The sequence below is a fragment of the Idiotropiscis lumnitzeri genome, chromosome 3 (genome assembly GCF_059441095.1).
Source record: "Idiotropiscis lumnitzeri isolate Australia: NSW breed Sydney's pygmy pipehorse chromosome 3, RoL_Ilum_1.0, whole genome shotgun sequence".
Lineage (NCBI taxonomy): Eukaryota > Metazoa > Chordata > Actinopteri > Syngnathiformes > Syngnathidae > Idiotropiscis > Idiotropiscis lumnitzeri.
Genome location: NC_142393.1, coordinates 32,533,718 through 32,544,466, shown reverse-complemented (window position 1 = coordinate 32,544,466; position 10,749 = coordinate 32,533,718).

The following is a 10,749-nucleotide window of genomic DNA, read 5'->3' as shown; positions in this document are numbered from 1 at the left end:
AATATCTGCAACCATTGTAACCTGGGGGCGATAAACGTCACAGGAAAGAAATAGTCTGTTACGTGAACAGCTTTAGTAACACTACATACACTCCAAGGGTAAGAGACTAACATTCTGCAAATAGGCTGCCAGGATGGCCGAGTGGTCTAAGGCGCCGCGTTCGGGACCCAGTCTCCCCAGGAGGCCTGGGTTCGAATCTCGAATTTCCCCATTGTGGGACTAATAAAGGGCAAATTAATATTATTATTAAATATGATGATGAAATTGTAATGAATAAGAGATGAATAAGAAAATACAAGAAATTTAGAATTTGAACTTACAACTGCAGAATTAAACTCCGGGTCACCCAACTTGGTGTTCATGGCGTCAACATCATCCGTTGTATCAAGTGGAAATACTGCTCCTTCAGGCACATTGAGCACTGGGACACCCTCTTTCTGTTTAAATAAGTTGTTCAACATCCTGGTATGGACCTTCTGTGTCTCTTTCACTTCCTCCAGTAGTTTTACCAACTGGATGAAAGTGTGTTGTCCCATCCCTTGTGGTGCTGCACAGGAGCTGCAAATCTGGTTTGAAATGGGTCGGTTCTGTTTCAGTGTCTGGGTTCCAGTGGGGCTGCCCATCAAGGTGTACGGACGTCTTTTTCTCTGTGTCCGACTCAGAGTTGCAGTTGGCCAGCTTGAACTCTTAAGTCTTTCAACTGGAGCCTTCCGAATCAGGGTTTCAGAGGTGAGGCTATTTAGGGCTGCAGAAGGATGGCCTGATCTCTGTTGCTCCAGACTCAGGAGTGCACTGGGACTAGGGGTACTTCTTGAACTTGGAGTCCCTAATTCTATATTTCAAGAAATTAAATCATTAATTATTTATATTTTAGAAGATAATACATTACAATTCCGTCCTTTTCATAACTGCATTAGATCCAGCAGGAGACTCATTGTTGATGTCGCTGGACATAGTCAAGGGCCTTCTGCAGCTTTTTGGTCTCTTGGTCAGGAAACTTTCTCTCTGGGACAGTCCACGAGGTGGTGTAGGTGGGACTTCATCATCATCATCACAGGCTTCAGACTCGTCGCTTGAGAAAGCATCCCTGCGTTTCTGCATTGTCCTATATTCAGTTAAAAACAGTCACTTTCATCAGTAGTTCTCAAAATGGAGTACAGGGAACCCCATGAGTCCTTAAGGGGGATGCAGAGCATCCCCGGCAAAACTTGTTAAAATAGCATCAGACTTATTTCTACCATATACTGTAGATTAGGCCTGAACGATTAATTGCATTTGCAATATAATCGCAATTTGTGAAACCGATCATTGATCATTACTTTATTGACAACGGAGCAGAGGTGGAGGGGCAAACGACACTAATAAGCTATCGCTGCAGGGCCTGCTGTTGTGATCATGTAGGCTCTGCATGCCATCCGCATAATGCGTGCATAAATAGACTGCTTGTAAAAGAGTGGTAAAATCTGACATTTTAGATCCAGTCCGCTGCAATTCTATATGCGTTTTCTTGCTGACATTGGACCAATTTTCAATCTCAAAGATAAGATTGGGACGCCCCTAATTGAGTTGTGGCGATATAAGGTTTCTGCCTGACATGCAGTGATTAGAGCTACAGAAAAAAACATTTTTAATAAATAATTATCGATCCATCCAGCATTTGTACCGCTTCTCCTCACAAGGGTCGCAGGGGTACTGGAGTCTATCCAGCTGTCTTCGGGCAGTAGGCGGGGGATACCCTGAACAGGTTGCCAGCCAATTGCAGGGCACACATAGATAAACAACTATCCGCGCTCACACTCATACCCTTGGGGCAATTTAGAGTGTCCAATCAACCTGCAATGCATGTTTTGGGAATATGGGAGGAAACGGGAGTACCCAAAGAAACCCCACGCAGGCACGGGGAGAACATGTAAACGCCACACAGGAAGGCTGGAGCCGGAATCAAACCTGCGACCTCTGCACCGTGACATCTTTGTGCTAACCAATTGACCACCGTGCTGCCATAAATAATAATTTCATCTTTAATTTATACAATTATGCAGGTAAGTATAGAATGCATGTAAAGCAGCACAGATGTGTCCAGGTCAACCACAAAGGGACAGAACCCAAAAGTTGAAAAAGGGTTTTAGAGCCACTGCCTTAACAACAGTTATTATTAAAACTTTACCTCCTCTGTCGCCTTTGTGAATCTTCGGTCTCCGTTTGGACGTCCGAAGAAACCTCTGCCCTTTTTAGCTTCTGACGAGCTAATGTGAATGTCTCTACAAAAGATAAAACACAAAACAGAGCAAGGGGAATTTCAAGCAATATACATTGCAGACACATTCAGAATAGAAACCCCCTTAAAAAAAAAAATCTTACCTGCACTGCCAATTACACGCACTTGGCATGTCGCCCACAATGAAGGATCTGGCTGATACATCTTTTTCACTGCTCTGCTGATCGAACGATTGAGACCCCCACTGGCCAGTAGCACTCCACTTGTTCATCGCTCTTGAACCAACATGATGGGATAACGTCCATTGTAGTTTTCCCTTCACTTGAAACCTCTTCCGGGAATTCCACAATGTAGAACATTCTGAAATGGTCACTGGTCATGTAACTGCACAAAAGCCACATTACCCTCTTCCAAAGGAAGCAGTATAACTTTTTCAGTCAAGTCATTCACAATCACTCCATGCAGGTCTTCTGAGAGTTTCAACACCATTTTGATCCCCACAGTTGATGAATCTATAGGGTAACTGTAAAAGCACCCTTGTCCCTCATAGAACTGGCACACAGCATATAACCCTCCGAATGACAATTCCACAATGTTCTTCACAACAGCAACTCTTCCATGAACATTATAACAGTTGCTACCATGAGAGCAGGAAATCATTTGTCTCCCGTCACTGTACTTCCTGTACTGCATACGAGCCGGCATATGTGGGAGAGTAGGACCACCTAAATGTGGTTGTTGCGGGCCACTCCTTCTTTCCTCTTGAGAGACAGGCCCATGTTTTTCACCTATATGCCTTACAAGTTGTTGAACGGGGCCTTGTGGCCTTCTTGATAACTTACTTAATGTCCCAAGATGATTTTCAAATGGGAAACACGAAACACTGTCTAAGGCTCCAAACCTCCGTGCATCATCAGCCAGATGTATAAGAGAATGAGTGTTGTAAACTACCTGGTCGGATCCATATATCTTAGCAAAATTCTGGACGGAACATTTTAATAGTTTGTCAGCATATTCACAATACTCTGAACATAGAGCTGGACTGAGAAGAATTCTCATTGCTATAGACAAAAGCATGAAGTTTTTGTACAACCATGTAGGTAGGCGTCCTTTCAGGACCACAGGCCCAGTGTACAGCTAGAACTGCCTAAATTCAGTGGCTTTCCATTGTTTGAATTCACTAAGAGACCTTGGTTTTCTTGAAAAATTCCTTGGCATATATTCTCTAATTGATTCCAAGTGGTCCGAGATAGTTGTGATGGTGGACAAAGAAAGCCAACACTTTAAAGGCCCATGGATCCACAGACTTATAATTCTCCTAACATTTCCCAAGCAAACTAAATGCATGTAGTCTAGCACAAAACTTGAAACCATCCCTATTCCCAGCTCTTGTAAAGGTGAGTCGCAATTGTGATGTCCCTCATCACACTGTTGGAATATTGCTTTAAATCAATGTTAGAATTTAATTTTAAACCAATGTAAACTCAAATTAGTAATCTGACTCCAATTTGTGATTTTACCCGACTCTCACTCTTTCAACAATATGCGCGCTCGTTCTGCAATAGAAAGGTATCAGGAAGCCGGCATTTTCACACGAGTGGATTTATTCCCAATACACAGATTTACTACATATGCGCCTGGGTCTCGGATCCCTCTCAATACAACTCGACACCTCTCTTGCCACCAACAGAACAGAACTTTTCCGAGTTGCCCAGTAGTGATTCATACTATACAATATGTAAATGACACAAAGACAAAGGCATCCTGGCATGATTCTATTGGCTATGTGTATCCTGCAGTTAACTTTAGCTTGCTCTCATTGGTCTTTCTCCCCCGCCGAATCCCGTGGCTCCTCCTGCGTGCGATCCCCCGATGGCCGCTCCTTCATCCACTGCCCCCGAGTCATCTCGTCTCGCTCAGCACCGTCCGCTTTACAGCACTTTACAGTCTCACACTTTCATACACTGGATGCAGCAACATCTAATGAACTATGTTAACCTCAAACTCTTATATTCCTTTAATAGTCAAATGTATGAAATCCTTTAAGTGTAACCGAAGTTTGGACCATGCTAATGACAAGACCCTCAGGAGATGAATGCAGGAAGATTGGATCAAGGCTGCAACAAAGGAGGTGTGAACGAGACACCTCTGAAACAATGGACTTTCATGCCGGGACAACAAAAGTCATGCTGGCGGCTCCTATCAGTCTACCCTTTGCTCTGTGTTTAGATCATGACTGCCATGATTACATTATCCTTTAACACCTACTTTCAAATGTTGAATCAGTTCTGAGTGGTTCTTTCAAGTCAGGAAAAACAACCTTGCCATTTATATATACTCCATGCACTACACAGCGTTCACAGGCACTGTAGCCTGTATGTCCCTTAATACCTTTTAAGAAGGCACGAGCAGGTGCATCACAGATGAAGGCATCTGGAAGAGCAACACTATAATTCCTTCCGTCATAATCGAAGCCCTCACAAGTTAATATCTTGAGGTCCTGAATAAAATCCTTCAAGTATTCACGAGCAGAAGGAGGCTTTGAAGGGCCTTCATACAGACCAATAACAAATACATCATATCTCGGAACTTCTTTGATCTTGGCCAAAATTAGCCACAGCTCATTTTTTGAGCTTTTGGAGTGGGATAAGCCATATATATTGACCCGGAGGGTCAGAGTGTCAACTACAGGAGGTGGGTCACGAGACAGCACTGAGCAAATAGCATTTGCAATCCCAAAATAGTAGTAGCTTCCCCCTCCCATTTCTTTGACCTCACAGCTTTTTAAGGTTGACAGAAGGGTTCACTGATCTTTTGGCGAGTCCAGGCCAAACTGCCTTAAAATTGTTAAATGTTCTGATAAAGCACAATGCGAAATATTGCGTTTTGCTGCCCAATGAGCTAATTTCCCTTTAAGGTCACTACACAAATCAGATCCTTCAACAATGTCTGCATTAGTTTGACAATGTTGAGCTTCATTGCCACCATCTAAAACCATCTCACTATCGGATTCTTGGTCTCTTTCCTCAGAATCTGATTGTTGGTCCTTTTCTGGATGATACTCCACTTCTTGATTCAGATTCCCAAAGACTCGGCCATGGGTCGTATTGCAGACTGTATGAGACGTCAGCTGTTCATTATGAGTTTTGACGCTTTCGCTGGCCGTTTCAACTGCAATTATGTGCTCATTTGAAAGAACATTGTCATTGAAGCTTTCAAGCAACCGCAAGTGCTCCTGAACTTTAGCATTAATTCGATGTCGTTTGGTCCAAGAGCTATCACAGTATTCCATTATTTTAATTCCCACGATCTGTAACAGAAAATATTGGACACATGAGAGAAATATCCACACTTGACTGCTTACTACTTATTTGTTTTGAATGTCAATTGGACATGGCACGGTGCAAAGCACATCTGCCTCACAGTTTTGTGGACACGGGTTCAAATATGTCCTTTTTCTGTGTGGCGTGTGCATGTTCTTCCTGTGCCTGTGTGGGTTTTCTCTATGTAGGCTACTCTAATTTCCTCCCAAATCCTGAAAATATGCATGGTTGGAAAGTTTACCGCCTAAAAGTCAACTGGGATAGGTTCCATGCAGCTCGCCCACAATAAGGGAGGAGGAGCAGAATAAAAAAAATGGATGGATGGACACTTGGGCAAAAATGTCATTTAACAAAATAAAACTAGAACAAAATAAATTGCATTTAAAACAATACATATGTGATGGGGGCGCCAGGTTATAAGTGTCAATTTTATAATTATTTAATTGGACACAAGTTAGTCTAGTGAAGGCGCAATCACTTCTATTTTAGAGCACAGCTTTTGCTCTGTCCAATTATTGCCTCACCTGCTGAAACACACATTTGGATATTTTACAAACCAAAAACTTAAATACCTGAACAGCTCTTCATTTTTAACTTATTTTCTCTAACCTTTCCCCACAAACTTTGAATATTCAAAATAAAAGTACACAAAGAAGTCACAGTTTTTCCACATTTGTTACTTATGTTGTTCCTTTCAAATGAAGCTCAACACTATTGGATTGATAAACCTACACACAAAACATACAAAGCACATTATGGCATGATTCTGAATGAGCAAATCTAGCACTTCAACATCTGTTCAACTTTCATCTTGAATTTCTATTATTTAAATAGCAGGCAACAGTCAACATTTAATGTGGTTTGTTTTACTTACCCAAATCAAACACATCACAAAAGCCTTAAATGAGCTAGTGGAGTAGATTGTATTAATTTGAGTGAAAGCTGAAGTCTTTTGGAGAATTTTGGAGGGAGATCGAGGGACACTGTGTTTAGCGTAGTAGGCCCAATGCTAACAATATGTAGCTCGTTGTAAAGGTCCTCATAAAAATAAATAAAACGCACAACGCTTATCAGTATTATGAAAAGGGTAATTATAATGTACTTAAGTTTTCCCCCCAAAAATTTGAGTAGGTACGTTGTTAATATACCCTCTGTGTTTTCGTCACTTATCATTTTAGCATGCTATGTTTTAGCTAACGCACCAAGCAGTTTTCCAACACAGGCAACCTTGAAAAATTACAAAACACATTGTAAAGTAAGTCTCAAAAATGAGAGCCAGATATTTACCCGAGATTAATTAATTAATTCAATTATCGTTCGGGACTCACCGTGTTTTCAGCTCTTCTGCCGCACCTCAAATACCACGTAGCTTGCATTCGCTCCTTTTCTCACAGTTTGAATATGCTGCCTTAAAAAAAAAATCTGTAATTTTGACAACTCCAACTTGAATCGACAAAAATCAAGCAATAGGGTTGTGGGGGTTCGGGTTCGGGGGGGGCCTGGCGAGCCTTTTCTGTTTACAGATCTCCGGCAGTCTCCCGCCAGGCACGCCTCCGGCTGGAGAGGGCGTCGGCTCCTGCGCACCTGCAGCTCGTCAACAGCAATCACCACGGGGTTTAAAGCTCAGCGCTGCCAGGAGCCAGACGCCGGATTATCCCGTGACCTACCGTGGTACCTGGCTCATGTCGTCACTCACCTCGCTCTCGCCTGGTTCCCGTGACATGCTTTCCGCGTTAACCCCTGTCTGTCCTCGTTCTCCCTCCAGCCGCCCAGTGCCTGTCCGAGCCCGTTCCACTGCTGCCGGCCGTCGTGCTCCTGACCGCCGCCTGCACCTTGGCCATCCCTACGCTGCCTGCCTGCCGTTCACCGCTTCCGCCTCCTCGCCGACATCTTCACCGCCTCGCCGATCTCCTCGCCCGCGCTCCTCCCGCCACAGCGCCGGTCTGCCCTCCGCCCGTCGCTCCCGCAGCACCGTCGCCGGTCCGCCTCCTCCCGCTGCTGCAGGCTCTTCTGCCCTGCCACGCCGCTCCGCCACCAGCCACCCTTCCCCGGCGCCCAAACTCGCTGCTCTTCCCCCAATCCTACCAATAAAGCCTCCTCTACTCTCCACGCTTGCTTTTGGGTCCAGTTTTCCTTCCACTTGGTTCATAGAACCACCACAAGGGTAGAAATAACTTAAAATATACTTTGAATAAAGATATTTCACAACATACAGAATTAATAAAATAACAATTAATAATGTTGACTTTGTTTATTAAAAAAAAGTAATTGTGTTGACTTGAGACAGATATATTTGATACGATCGCTGTCCGGCCGAAGCCGGAAACGGAGGGTGAACTCTTAAGGCGCGGACCACAAGAAGAGGTTTAGACCAGATGTTTATTGTGACCGGCAACGAACAATCAATCCATATCCACTCTATGATATGGACCAGGGGAATACATAAATTTAGACAGGTATAATTAATTATCAACGTCGCGAGCGACGGAAACAGAAAACGCTGGTGGACCAAGTCACACCAGGAACAAAAATCGGAAGTTAACTTAAAGAGCTTGCAACGCAAGGAAATACTACAAAACGTAAATAGTCTTACCACAAAAGGGAAAGCAAGATCCAAACCACGAACACAAGAACCAAAAGCGAGCCGAAGAGTAGCTGAACAAACAAACACTATGAACGGAAAGATCAATACACGGGAAAACATGGAACAAACTTGAGCATGAATCATGAGCATGAGCATTGCGGGATAAGCATTGCGGGATAATAATCCGACGCCGAGCGATCCTTGGCGGCGGCTTAAGTAGTCCGTAATCAGTGAGAAGATGAGCGTCAGCTGCGTGGCTTGGCGCGCCTGCCCGGTGACGTGCGACGGGGCGCGCGCGGAGGAAACGCCCACTTGCTGCAACGAAACAGACGTTCTAACAATTATGTGAAAAAGGCTGTGTTTAACCCAAATCATTTTCCCATACATAATTGAGAGCATGCATTTTACTCATTAGACTTCCTTTACGCACACGTTATTCTCGTTTTGATTTTTGCATGTAGGTAACGGGACTGTGTTGTTTGTGGAACCAACGACTCTCATTCATCTGTTGTAGCTCTCTATGACTTTGACATGAATAACTAACTAATAACATACTTTTAAAGTACTTAATTAATTTTTCAAATGTAATTCTAAATTTGAAGATTATGGTGCTCTTGTTATTGGGATAAATTACTAATACCATAAATTATGTTATTATACATAAATATGTAAATTAGACATCAACTACTACTCTGAAAGTAAAGAAAATGTCATGACCCGCGTCGGGCATGTCAGTGTTTGTGTTATTATTTTCTTCCCTCCTTCCTGCCATGTGCTTTTGTTATTGTTTTCGTCACCTCCCTGCCATGTGCACCTTGTTTTTGTTTTGTCAGCTGAGAGGGGCGTTTCCCTCTCAGCCTTTTCGTTCTCACCAGCCACGCACCTGTTCCCTGTTCATCATCACGCACCTGCTTCCCATCTGCTCCCCTAAGTACCCGGACTATTTAAACCTTCCAGACCGACAACGCAGTGTCGGGTCATTGTTCCTTCTTGCCGCATTTCCCGTGTATCTCGCTACCTTTGGACTGTCACGACCACGCCCTGTTCCCGTTATTGCTCTTGTCATCGTTCCCTGTCCGCCTTGTTCGTTCCCGTCTCGTTTTTGTTCCTTGTCCTCGTTCCAGTTTAGTCTCGTTTAGTTGCCTTTTGTTGTTTCTTTGTCCACGCCCCGTTGTTTGTCCCTGCTGAGCTCCGCAATAAATTCCCTTTAAGTTTCACCTACCCCCGCTTCCTCGCTTCTTGGGTCCACCTCCTCGTCGCCGCAAGGCGATACCTGACAGAAAGCAGGCTGAAAGGGTTCACGCCTCCACGTCAGCTGCCGCAACCCACATCGCCTCCACGCCAGCTGCAGCAGCCCATGCAGCCTCCCCGTCAGCTGCCCACACCATGCAGCCTCCAGTGCTGGTCCCTCATCAGACGCAGCCTCCAGAGCCCCACTCCGACTCCCCGCCAGCTGCTGAGCCCCGTTACGGCTCCGCGCCAGCTGCTGAGCCCTGTTCCGGCTCATCCCCAGCTGCCGAGCCCCGTCCCGGCTCCCCGCCCTCTGCGGAGCCCCGTCCCGGCTCCATGACAGCTGCTGAACTCTTTCCCGGCTCCCCGCCAGCTGCTGAACCCTGTTCCGGCTCCCCGCCAGCGGTTGAGTCCCGTCCCGACTCCCCGCCAGCCGATGAGCCCCGTTCCGGCTCCCCACCAGCTGCTGAGCCCTGTCCCGGCTCCCCGCCAGCTGTTGAGTCCCGTCCCGACTCCCTGCCAGCTGCTGAGTCCCGTCCCGGCTCCCCGCCAGCTGCTGAGCCCCGTCCCGGCTCCCCGCCAGCTGCTGAGCCCTGTTCCGGCTCCTCCCCAGCTGTTGAGTCCCGTCCCGGCTCCCCGCCAGCGGATGAGTCCCGTTCCGGCTCCCCGCCCGCTGATAAGCCCCGTCCAGGTTCCCCCCGAGCTGCTGGGGTCCGTTCTGGCCTCCCGAGAGCTGCTGACCCCCGTTCCGGCGCCTTGCCAGCGCTTCAAGTCCCTGTTCCGGCGGAGCACGTCCTGCTTCCACCACCAGTCCCTGTTCCGGCGGAGCACGTCCTGCGTCTGCCACAAGTCCCTGTTCCGGCGGAGCACGCCCTGCGTCCGCCACAAGTCCCTGTTCCGGCGGAGCACGCCCTGCGTCCGCCACAAGTCCCTGTTCCGGCGGAGCACGCCCTGCGTCCGCCACCAGTCCCTGTTCCGGCGGAGCACGCCCTGCGTCCGCCACAAGTCCCTGTTCCGGCGGAGCACGCCCTGCGTCCGCCACAAGTCCCTGGTCCGGCGGAGCACGCCCTGCGTCCGCCACAAGTCCCTGGTCCGGCGGAGCACGCCCTGCGTCCGCCACCAGTCCCTGTTCCGGCGGAGCACGCCCTGCGTCCGCCACCAGTCCCTGTTCCGGCGGAGCACGTCCTGCGTCCGCCACAAGTCCCTGTTCTGGCGGAGCACGTCCTGCGTCCGCCACCAGCCCCGGTTCCGGCGGAGCACTCCAGGCGTCCGCCCCAAGTCCCTGTTCCGGCGGAGCACGCCATGCCTCCGCCACAAGTCCCCGTTCTGGCGAAGCACGTCCTGCGTCCGCCACAAGTCCCTGTTCCGGGGGAGCACGCCCTGCGTCCGCCACC